The sequence below is a fragment of the Pseudophryne corroboree genome, chromosome 11 (genome assembly GCF_028390025.1).
Source record: "Pseudophryne corroboree isolate aPseCor3 chromosome 11, aPseCor3.hap2, whole genome shotgun sequence".
Lineage (NCBI taxonomy): Eukaryota > Metazoa > Chordata > Amphibia > Anura > Myobatrachidae > Pseudophryne > Pseudophryne corroboree.
In genome coordinates this window covers 288,659,817-288,672,310 of record NC_086454.1, presented here as the reverse complement: position 1 = coordinate 288,672,310, position 12,494 = coordinate 288,659,817, and the positions used below count along the sequence as shown (strand labels likewise).

The window sequence follows — 12,494 nt, the reverse complement described above, 5'->3', positions numbered from 1 at the left end:
AATCTTGATGGTTACAAAAGGATAGCTATACAGTAGTTTCCAATCCAAACGAACACCTCCAGCACAGTCTTACGCATATGACACAGCAGTGAAGACAGCACATACCCGATTTTGCTGGGTACAGTAGTTCTACAGCATGTTAATCCAATAATGACACCATACGACATACAGGAGACAAATAAATTCAATATGGAACCGCACTAGTCTTGACAATCTAAACAAAATGTAGAAATGACATAAAGAAACCAATATATATGCAGTTGGGAAAAAAAAAAAAGTTTTAAACTGCTAATGATTGGCGGTGCTCCCAGGAATTTTGTAGACTGGACTACAATTGAAAAGGAGAGAAAAGACAAAAAACCCTTGTTTGGGAGCACTCGTTTGTAATGATTTGTATAATGTAAATAGAATAAATGATAAGTGAAATAAAACTTAACCTTTAATTGTTTCTTGAATAAAAAGAAATAAATGTGAAATAATTGTGAGACTCGTGTCTAATGTTTGAAAAAAGGAACTTGTTTAACCTTTTTAGCAAATGAGGTACAAGTTGCTAGGAGAAGGTGAAAATATCAGAAGCAATATATTTGATGAATATCAATGTGTTCTGATGAAATAAGTGTATCCAGAACAGTCACTGTACATGCCTTGGAATGAAGGTTTCAATAGAAGCGTGATATGGTAGCAAGGTTGAGTTAACTGAAACAAATCTTTTGAGAAAGAAAGAAAGAAAGAAAAGGGGGCCCACTGCACCTGGTATTCTCAGGGGGTTTCCCATCCTGATACTGACCAGGCCATACCTGCTTAGCTTCCGAGATCGGACAAGATCGGGCGCATTCAGGGTAGTATGGCCGTGGGCCTGTTGTAAGAAATGTAAGGAAAGAGATGAGAGAGAGAATACACTCCTATTGTCCGTACAGTACATAAATCAACCATGTGTAGTCCGGGAGTGTTTTTCCAGAAGCAGAAGTAGAAGTATAGCAAGCATTGGAGAATTAAAAAGGGCCCACCGCACCTGGTATTCTCAGGAGGTTCTCCTTCCTAGTACTGACCAGGCCATGCCTGCTTAGCTTCCGAGATTGGACAAGATCGGGCGTATTCAGGGTAGTATGGCCGTGGGCCGGTATGAGGAAAATATGAATGGAAAGGGAGAGTACACTGCTTTCTGTACTTCACACTCAACCAAGGCCACTAATGGTCTCAAATTGGTATTTCCAGACAAAGTATGTCAAGATAATTCGGAGTGTCTGGAATAGATAGAGGTAAAGTGTGGTAAGTGAAGTTTGGCAGATAGTGAGCTCCCATAGAAATGTTGAAAGGATAATGTGTGGTGTGTGTGTATATCTTGATACTTGAACTGAGAAAAGATAATAATAGTAATAACTTATAGGTAAAGAATATACCAGTTAGTAATAGAACAGAGCTAGAAAATAACTAAATTTAAATGACAATTCACACAATAATTGCTGGTCCCCTGAGGGAAAGCCAGATGAATGATCATATGCTGGAAAGGAGCTCAAGGCTGGCTCCCAAATGGTACTATTAGCCTTATATTCAGAGTAGAAAAGGTTTGATACCAAATGTCAAATGTTCTACAATCAAAGCCAAAATTGCTGATAAGGAGCTCAAGGCTGGCTCACATATGGTACTATTAACCTTATATTTAGAGTGGGAACGGTTAATACCAAATGTCAATTATTCTATGATAAATGCCAGAGAATAGAAAAATACTACCATAAATACACATGTGTGTTGAAATCACAACAAATAGAAAATGTCACCATAAATGCACTTGTGTGTATAAATCACGGTTAAATATCTGTATCTAATAAATAAACCTTGGAGGCATAGGCGGGTGTTAGGACAGAATTATGCAGATATTATCTGCTAATAAAACGCTGTTCTAAAACAGAGAGTGTAGTGGTAGATTTAGTATCTGTTATCACTACTAATGTGTATGTGGACAAAATCCAGTATGCAGTCGGTGTTAGGCAACGAATTTAAACACTAGTGATTCCTGCTGCACATTTAAACCCTGGTGGTCTAGTGTCAGTTACCGCAGCCGCAAGGTATGCGGCGAACGTTGTCCAGGTCTCCTCTGTACACACACCCGCTGCAGTGATGAGCGCGGCCGCCCGCTTCCGGAATGGGCGTGGCCGCGATGACGTCACTAAGGACGTTCTCTCGACGTACGTTTCACCTGATTGGGCTTGGTCACGAGAGCCTCTCTCTACTGCTCTCTTGTGGCCAGTACTTAAAGGTTGAAATAACCAATGAATTAGTTACTTAGATTTGACTGACTAATGGTTAAACCTATCAGATTTCGAGTGGGATACCCTGTGGAATCCATTTTGGAAAAGGGAAAGGGGAAGGGAATATTAATATAAAAATAATAATAATAAAAAATAATGATGTAAAAAAAAATTAAATTTACATAATCCTATATATTTAATTTTTTTACATCATTATTTTTTATTATTATTATTTTTATATTTATTTTTATATTTTTTATTTTTATATTTATATTTTTATATATTCATTTATTTTTCCATCTTATTCTTATATTTTAATTTCATATTCACCTCTAATCTTTCCCAATTCCATTCCTGCATTCACTCATTTTTCTCCCACTTTCACTCACAGTTTCATTACACTCACTTTCCTCCATTCCATTCCTCATCCTTTCCCCTTTCCCTTCCCTTTTCCCTTTTCCAAAATGGATTCCACAGGGTATCCCACTCGAAATCTGATAGGTTTAACCATTAGTCAGTCAAATCTAAGTAACTAATTCATTGGTTATTTCAACCTTTAAGTACTGGCCACAAGAGAGCAGTAGAGAGAGGCTCTCGTGACCAAGCCCAATCAGGTGAAACGTACGTCGAGAGAACGTCCTTAGTGACGTCATCGCGGCCACGCCCATTCCGGAAGCGGGCGGCCGCGCTCATCACTGCAGCGGGAGTGTGTACAGAGGAGACCTGGACAACGTTCGCCGCATACCTTGCGGCTGCAGTAACTGACACTAGACCACCAGGGTTTAAATGTGCAGCAGGAATCACTAGTGTTTAAATTTGTTGCCTAACACCGACTGCATACTGGATTTTGTCCACATACACATTAGTAGTGATAACAGATACTAAATCTACCACTACACTCTCTGTTTTAGAACAGCGTTTTATTAGCAGATAATATCTGCATAATTCTGTCCTAACACCCGCCTATGCCTCCAAGGTTTATTTATTAGATACAGATATTTAACCATGATTTATACACACAAGTGCATTTATGGTGACATTTTCTATTTGTTGTGATTTCAACACACATGTGTATTTATGGTAGCATTTTTCTATTCTCTGGCATTTATCATAGAATAATTGACATTTGGTATTAACCGTTCCCACTCTAAATATATGGTTAATAGTACCATATGTGAGCCAGCCTTGAGCTCCTTATCAGCAATTTTGGCTTTGATTGTAGAACATTTGACATTTGGTATCAAACCTTTTCTACTCTGAATATAAGGCTAATAGTACCATTTGGGAGCCAGCCTTGAGCTCCTTTCCAGCATATGATCATTCATCTGGCTTTCCCTCAGGGGACCAGCAATTATTGTGTGAATTGTCATTTAAATTTAGTTATTTTCTAGCTCTGTTCTATTACTAACTGGTATATTCTTTACCTATAAGTTATTATTATTATTATTATTATTATCTTTTCTCAGTTCAAGTATCAAGATATACACACACACCACACATTATCCTTTCAACATTTCTATGGGAGCTCACTATCTGCCAAACTTCACTTACCACACTTTACCTCTATCTATTCCAGACACTCCGAATTATCTTGACATACTTTGTCTGGAAATACCAATTTGAGACCATTAGTGGCCTTGGTTGAGTGTGAAGTACAGAAAGCAGTGTACTCTCCCTTTCCATTCATATTTTCCTCATACCGGCCCACGGCCATACTACCCTGAATACGCCCGATCTTGTCCAATCTCGGAAGCTAAGCAGGCATGGCCTGGTCAGTACTAGGAAGGAGAACCTCCTGAGAATACCAGGTGCGGTGGGCCCTTTTTAATTCTCCAATGCTTGCTATACTTCTACTTCTGCTTCTGGAAAAACACTCCCGGACTACACATGGTTGATTTATGTACTGTACGGACAATAGGAGTGTATTCTCTCTCTCATCTCTTTCCTTACATTTCTTACAACAGGCCCACGGCCATACTACCCTGAATGCGCCCGATCTTGTCCGATCTCGGAAGCTAAGCAGGTATGGCCTGGTCAGTATCAGGATGGGAAACCCCCTGAGAATACCAGGTGCAGTGGGCCCCCTTTTCTTTCTTTCTTTCTCAAAAGATTTGTTTCAGTTAACTCAACCTTGCTACCATATCACGCTTCTATTGAAACCTTCATTCCAAGGCATGTACAGTGACTGTTCTGGATACACTTATTTCATCAGAACACATTGATATTCATCAAATATATTGCTTCTGATATTTTCACCTTCTCCTAGCAACTTGTACCTCATTTGCTAAAAAGGTTAAACAAGTTCCTTTTTTCAAACATTAGACACGAGTCTCACAATTATTTCACATTTATTTCTTTTTATTCAAGAAACAATTAAAGGTTAAGTTTTATTTCACTTATCATTTATTCTATTTACATTATACAAATCATTACAAACGAGTGCTCCCAAACAAGGGTTTTTTGTCTTTTCTCTCCTTTTCAATTGACATACAGGAGACTCCAGATCCAAAGTTCATCACACTCATCTCAATCCTCATAGGAGACTTCTAACGTACGGAAACATCCCAATACATAAGGACCCTCTTTCCTTCCGTCACCCCACATAAACCTTCTTCGGTCATGCTAACGTCCTCTATATTCAAGGACTCTGCCGCTAATACAAATCCCACTATCTGGGGACCTTTCATCTGACATGCTGACAACCTTCACCTTATGCAGGTCTTAAACCCTTCACTGCTGGGCTCTTCCACTTACGTATACGGTTACTCAGAACTCCCCTCTAGCCTCGGTGCCACTTTGCAACGACCCCTCCCTTACTATGGGGCACTTCTCTAGGGGCTATCAACCAGGGATCCAGTGTTACACATCACATAGACACTCACCCTCTCATGCATAGGCGATCTCTTCACAGGAGATCTCTCATCTTCCATTGTGGCACCCCCTGTCTGCTGCAGGGTTACACTGTACAGGAGCACTCTCACCTGGCAGCACTCACTGGTTCTGTTGCAAGGTCACACTTCTCACTGCAGGCAGGGCCGGTGCAAGGTTTCTTAGCACCCTAGGCAAAACTTCAGCCTACTGCCCCCCCCCCCCCCCCATACTTATTTTTCAGGCAGGCACTGCCTACAGTGACGAGGCTGTGTAGTGCTGTCATCCTGGAATGCTGTGTGCTTGTATCTGGTACCTGCAGTCACTCCTGGTGTCCTGCATGGGAGACAATGGCATACATACAGTCCATAGCCCCCTGTTAATAATAATCGTTTCTAGAGTCGGCAGTGCCCCCACCAGACCAGGCTCCAGCCACAGGGGAGGATGCACTCGATGTGACCAGTACAGTCACAATCACACTAACCTGAGTCCATATGGTTCTGCTCAGGGACTCTCTGCTGTTAGTGGGTCTCCTGTTGGTTGCCCATGCTTCCACAAAGAGTTGCAGGGATGGATAAGCTTGTGAAGCTGTGACACAGGATCTGGTCACATGAAGGGGGAGAGGGACACAAGACCTTGGGGCATGAGCGGGGTGGTGGGAAAGGGAGGAAGGACACAGGACCAGGGGACATGAGGGAGAAAGACACGGGACATGTGGACATGAGGGCAGTGCCGTAACTAGACATTTTAGCGCTGTGTGCAAGATAGGGCATCAGCCCCCCCCCATTTATGCAAAACAGGTGCAGTGCGCGCCTTAGGCGCGCGCAAAAAATATAGGGGCGTGGCTTCATGGGGAAGGGGTGTGGCCACACAATAATACCAATTCATATTACATATTATAGTAGTCGCCATCATTCAAATTACGATGCACAGTAGCGCCACTACACCAGGTAGAGCCCCTTTTACACATTACGGCAGACAGCGTCCCCTTTTTACACATTACGGCAGACAGTATCCCCTTTTTACACATTATGGCAGACAGCGTCCCCTTTTTACACATTACGGCAGACAGCGTCCCCTTTTTACACATTACGGCAGACAGCATCCCCCTTTTTACACATTACGGCAGACAGCGTCCCCCTTTTTTACACATTACGGCAGACAGCGTCCCTCTTTTTACACATTACGGCAGACAACGTCCCCCTTTTTACACATTACGGTAGACAACGTCCCCCTTTTTACACATTACGGCAGACAACGTCCCCCTTTTTACACATAACGGCAGACTGCATCCCCATTTTACACATTACGGCAGACTGCGTCCCCTTTTTTACACATTCCGGCAGACTGCGTCCCCCTTTTTACACATTATGGCAGACTGCATCCCCTTTTTACACATTACGGCATGGGGAGAGAGGAGAGGCATGGGGGGAGAGGCGAGGGGAAGAGACATGGGGAGGGAAGAGACATGTAAGAGAGAAAGCGAGGGGGGGAGAAATGTTGAGAGAGAGACATGGCAGCCTCATACTTACCAGGCTCTTCTTCTGGAGCTATCAGCCCCGCGACCTCCTGAGCAGGTCCCGAGCTGTAAGACAGCGCTGAGCTGCAGTACCGTCTGGGGGTTAAGTGCATATGATCAGCGACGTGGGGTGCTCGATTGTGTGCCCCGCATATCCAGCCTGGTAAGCAGCAGTCCGCGCTGCTTCCGGGTATTGGGGCCCGGGTCTGACTCTTGACGCTGGGGAGGGGAGAGGGATGCGGCGGCAGGGGCGTGGCGGGTATACATGGGAGGATGCAGGGGAGAGGATGCGGCACCTAGCCGCACCGCAGGCAGCAACAAACAGCCCTGTCAGCGGGCAGCACATGCTTAAATTGCTTAGCGGTTAATCTGCTACTGATGCGGGCGGCCCTGTGTTTGTGCCAGCAGATGCGCTGTGTGCAACGCACCGCTAGCGCACACCTAGTTACGGCCCTGCATGAGGGTGATGGGGAGTTGGGGGGAGGGACACAGGACACGGGGCATGAGGGGGTGTGGCACAGGACCGTGGCACATGAGGAGGGAAGAGGGTTACACACGACATGAGGGGGAAAGGCGAGGAGACACACAGGACCTGGGGACATGAGGGTGGGGGGGTATGACATAGGACTTAGGAGGAAGACAAAGGACCTGTGGACTTGAGGGGGGGGGGGGTGACAGAGGACCTGGGCATTGGAGGGGGGAAGGGGGTGTCACAGACATGGGGACATGAGGGGGGAAGGAGCGTGACACTAGACATAAGGGGGGAGAAGGGACACAGGACCTGGGCACATGAGGGGGGAGGGGGTGCCACGGGACATGAGGGGGAGGAGGGACACATGACCTGGGTACATGAGGGGGGGAGCATCACAGATTATGGGGACATGACAGGGTGGCGAGGGGGAGGAGGAACACTAGTTGTCACACAACCTGGGGACATGAGGGAGGCTAACACAGGACCTGGGGAGAAGGGGGGCCACAGTATACCGAACCGCTGTGGCGGACTTGCGCTGTACGAGCCCGGGAGGAAGGGGGCGGCGGGCGAGCGGCAGCGACGGTATCTTCCCTCACCTCGGCTCGGATTAGTTTCTTCTGCTCCGTCCGGCGGTGAGAACTCAGCAAACTTGCGCTTCTCCAGGAGCTAACGTCGATGGGCGGGTACAGATGCTCTCCCCTCCTTTCTCTTTGGTGCCTGTGACTGAGGCTATCAGCGCTGCACCCTCTCTCCCTGGTGCTGATTTGTAGGTTGGGAGTCACTTGTTCCTGACTCCCTGAGGAGCTGTGTGGACTGTGGTCACATACACTGCTTCTGCCGCCAATAGAAAGCTGCTTTTTCAGAGATTTTTTTCTTCTAGGCAGCCGTAGCAGGCCGCCCTCAGGTACCGCCGCCCATAGGCAGCTGCCTAGTGGAAGCGCCGGCCCAGACTGCAGGCACGTAACAGCCAAAAGCACTCCCCCTCTTGTCCTCTGCCAGGGGTCTCTCTCTCTCAAACTGCAGGCTCTAGACCAGTGGTTCTCAAACTCGGTCCTCAGGACCCCACACAGTGCATGTTTTGCAGGTAACCCAGCAAGTGCACAGGTGTATTAATTACTCACTGACACATTTTAAAAGGTCCACAGGTGGAGCAAATTATTTCACTTGTGATTCTGTGAGGAGACTTGCAAAACATGCACTGTGTGGGGTCCTGAGGACCGAGTTTGAGAACCTGTGCTCTAGACTGTTACTACAGCTGCAGTCACTTGCATGAGGCAACATCATGCCTCTCTCATGGGCTTCTTCTCCTATCTGGGGGCACCTGGAGGGGGGGCCTCTATAATACAGGGCTTTCCCCTTCTCTTCAGGTGGTGGGGCACTTCAAAGAGGGCCCTTTACTTATTGGACTTAGCCCCTTGCATTAACTGTGCCCCCATGGCAGTGCCACGCACCCTACTAATGCCAGGGTTCCACAGGACCTCCTTTCTTCCGTTCCGTGACCACAGCTAATATGGCTGCCACTCTCCAGTGGCTGTCGGGATTCCGGCGTCGGTATCCTGACTGCTGGGATCCCGACAGCTGGCAAATTATCTGCATCCCTTCCAGAAACCTTTGTGCTTAATGCAAAAGCAGTCAATAAAGCAACGAAAAAAAATGATTTGTTGGATTTAGTCATAACAAAAAATTATTATATTTCCAAATGCACTCAGAAAAACTCATAGCCATAAAGTAACAGGCTATATAAAGAGTTTCATAGACCCTTACATGCACTTACATGATTGTGGTATATTCCTTGCAGTTAACTACCACTCGTCACAATGAGTGATATGAAGAAGATGACAAGTAATACCCCGTTCAGACTGTGTTCCTGGACGTATCCCGGTACACAACCCGGGAATGACCCCTTTCACACTGCACTTAGACCTGGGTTCGATCCGGGACAGCCCCTTTTACACCGTTCCCAGGAAATCCCTGCAAATGCATATGAATGTCATTAGAAATGGACATTTTTCTGGCTCACATAGATGAGGTCACAATAGGCAAGCAAAGGGAGGGGTGGGGCCTGCTCACAGCATTGCTGCAGTCGTGGCCGACGGAGTACCAGTGTGTATGCCGGAGCTCGTAATTCTTTGTGCTTTACAGCTGTTTGATGCAGCCAGTGAGAGCATGATGCAGCTTGCCACACTGTGCAGTATACTGCACATATATTTTATGAGGAGGAGGAGGAGGGCGCAATTTATGGTGGAGCTGGCTGCTAGTCACCGCCAATATTTGCGCAGGAGGAGAGGCCTCATATCATCCAGAATTAGTACCATCCTGAGACTGAACACGGTGACCAACCGATCATTGTGGTCCAGAGATCACCGGCACAGAGAAGCCTTTATGAGGACCGTGGAAGCTTATCAGGATGATGAGTGGATGGCTAACTTCCATATGTCTCGTGCAACCTTTGATTACATCCTGGACTTACTTTCCCCAGCACTTGACATGCAGACCACCAGGCTTAGAAGACCCATTGAGGCACGCAGGAGGCTAGCCATTGCATTGTGGTGGTATGCTACCCCGGGAGGGTACTGCACAATCTCGTGCTTGTTCGGTGTTGGGATCTCCACAGTCTGTTACGTAGTCCACCAGGGGACTCAGACAATTGTGTCTACCTTATACAAGCGCTTCATATCTTTACCACATGGACAGCGCTTACAGGATACCATAAAAGGATTTGTGAAGCGAGGCTATCCACAGTGTGCAGGAGCGATCGATGTGACACACATCCCCATTATTGCCCCACGTGACAACCCTGCTGTTAGGGTCTCCTGCCCTGTGCTGCCACGTCGTCATGGCAACCGGGAGACAAGTGCTAGCGGAGTAACCTGAGCGCAGCTGATACTCCGGTTCGGGTCTTTTGCTGTGCAGTGGTTATAGGCTCTGTGCACGGCAGGGGATCCGGTGCTGGTTTTTGTGCTCACAGTCTGTGAGGTCTGAGTGGGGCGTGGACAGCACCTGCTTTATAAGGCCTCTTCTCAGGGTAAGCAGATGCTGCTGAATCTTTGTTGGTTAGTCAGTTCCTGAAAGTTAACCAGTACTGTGTAGCTTTGTATTTGTTTGTTGCTTACTGCAAATAGGCCTGGGGATTTGGTATTACACTCTGCCAATCCAGACCTAGCAGTAAGACTGGAGTCAGTCGTTTAGCTTGCTGGGGTTCTGTTACTACTCTGTGAACTTAGCAAGTTTGCGGCTGTATTCTAAGACTTGCCTGTCTAATCCTGTCTCACTGTGCTAGGTGTCAGGGGTCAGTTTAGTGGCAGTAAGCTGAACCTGTGCACTGCAAGTGAGAATTAGGATTGTGGAGACTCTCCTTGTGTCTATCATTCCATCTCTGACCAAGGAGTTTACTGCCACACCCGTTGGTAACCCTTTAGGGTTTTGCTGTTGCCCTTAGCAACAGCATTTCGGGTTCTCTACGTATTAAAACACAACATCTTGCTTTTCCCATCTGAGCAGTTCTAATACAAGGGAGATACCCAGTTCCTTAGCCTCTGGGCTTCTCTGTTCACCTTGTGTGTATTTTGTTACCCTATCACCTTCTGTGTGCGTTGTGTCATATTCCCCAGTCTGTCTGTGAGTCCATTTGTTTTGCATAACAGTTCAGACACCAGTGCATTCCTGCAGGCACTGGAGTGCATAACAGTTCTGACACCAGTACTTTCCTGCAGGCACTGGTGTGCATAACATATTCAGCAGCCTAATACTCCTGTTGAAATTTTGTGGGAATATGGAGCATACCCCTCAAAATACGTTGCAACAGGTGGTCGATCAGGTGCAGGTCCTGACTCGACAATTTAATGATTTGTCCATTAAAATGCACACCTCCCAGGCTGCTGGCGGAGCTCCCGCAGCAGCAGCACCTGCAGGGGTTAAGGAGCCGAAAGTAAATCTCCCGGATCGTTTCTCTGGAGATCGCTCGCAGTTCTTTTGTTTCAAGGAGAGCTGCAAGCTATACTTCCGGCTTAGGCCTCAGTCTTCTGGGTCGGAGATTCAGCGGGTGGGCATAGTGATTTCCTTGCTACAAGGATACCCACAGGTCTGGGCATATGGGTTGCAGCCTGACTGTCCGTCGCTTAAAAGTGTTGATGCTTTTTTTACGGCACTGGGCATGTTGTATGATGACCCTGACAAGACGGCCTCAGCCGAGGCTCAGATTTCGATCCTTAAGCAAGGGCGAAGGCCAGTTGAGGTTTACTGTACGGAGTTTCGGAGGTTGGCCCATGATACCCAGTAGAATGACCCAGCCCTGAGACACCAGTACCGAAGAGGTCTTTCTAACCAGATAAAGGACCAACTGGTACAATATCCCTTGCCTGATAGCTTGGATCAGCTCATGCAGTTATCCATCCGGGTGGATAGACGGCTGAGAGAGCGTAGGCTTGAAAGGGAGACTGAGATTTCCTTCCTTCCCAAGGGAACCTCAGACTCTGAGGAATTTTCCGAGGAGCCTATGCAGATTGGGGCTACCCGCCTCTCCTCGCGTGAGAAGACGCGGAGGAGACAGCAGGGGTTGTGTTTGTACTGTGGGAATAAAGGTCATGTGGTAGTATCATGCCCAGAAAAGCCGGAAAACTTCAGGGCCTGAGGGTGATGGGAAATATCCTGTCAGGCCAGAAGTCAGAATTTCCCAAGAAGACTTTTATCATTCCGGTGACCTTGAAGATCCTCGGTCAAACTGTCAAGACTGAGGCCTTTGTGGACAGTGGGGCCGACGGGGTTTTTATGGACCGCCAATTCGCCCTGAAACACTCTGTTCCCTTAGTACCCTTGGCATCGGAAATTGAGATTTGTGGGTTAAACGGGGAACCATTATCCCAAGGTAAAATTACCTCTTGCACTAGCCAGATTTCTTTGTTTATTGGAGCCACACACTCTGAAAAATTGTCCTTTTATGTGACTGTCTGTACTTTTGCCCCATTGGTGTTGGGGTTACCCTGGTTAAGGGCCCACAATCCTCAATTTGACTGGGTCTCTGGGGAGATTCTTAGTTGGGGTACTGATTGTTTCAGGAGTTGCTTGAGCCTTCCAGTCAGGCTCTCGCAGCTAAGTTTGCCAGGATTGCCAGGGTGTTATGCAGATTTTGCGGACGTGTTCTCCAAAAAAGTTGCAGAGGTACTACCTCCCCATCGCCCCTATGACTGTGCCATTGATTTGTTGCCAAATGCTAAGCTTCCCAAGAGCAGGTTGTACTCCCTGTCACGTCCTGAGACTCAGGCTATGGCAGAGTACATTCAGGAGAACTTGGCTAAGGGATTTATCAGACCTTCACAGTCTCCAGTTGGGTTGGGGTTCTTCTTCGTGGGTAAAAAGGACGGTTCGTTGCGACCCTGCATCGACTTCA

At 46.8% G+C, this 12,494-nt stretch overlaps 4 pseudogenes; 2 read left to right on the top strand and 2 right to left on the bottom strand.

Moving 5' to 3' along the window:
- Positions 1-738: 738 nt before the first annotated feature.
- LOC134970780 (5S ribosomal RNA) lies at positions 739-856 on the bottom strand (annotated as a pseudogene).
- A 144-nt stretch (positions 857-1,000) lies between these two features.
- Positions 1,001-1,118, bottom strand: LOC134971308 (5S ribosomal RNA; annotated as a pseudogene).
- Positions 1,119-3,951: 2,833 nt separating this feature from the next.
- LOC134971307 (5S ribosomal RNA) lies at positions 3,952-4,069 on the top strand (annotated as a pseudogene).
- Positions 4,070-4,213: 144 nt separating this feature from the next.
- On the top strand, positions 4,214-4,331 carry LOC134970768 (5S ribosomal RNA; annotated as a pseudogene).
- Positions 4,332-12,494: the final 8,163 nt, after the last annotated feature.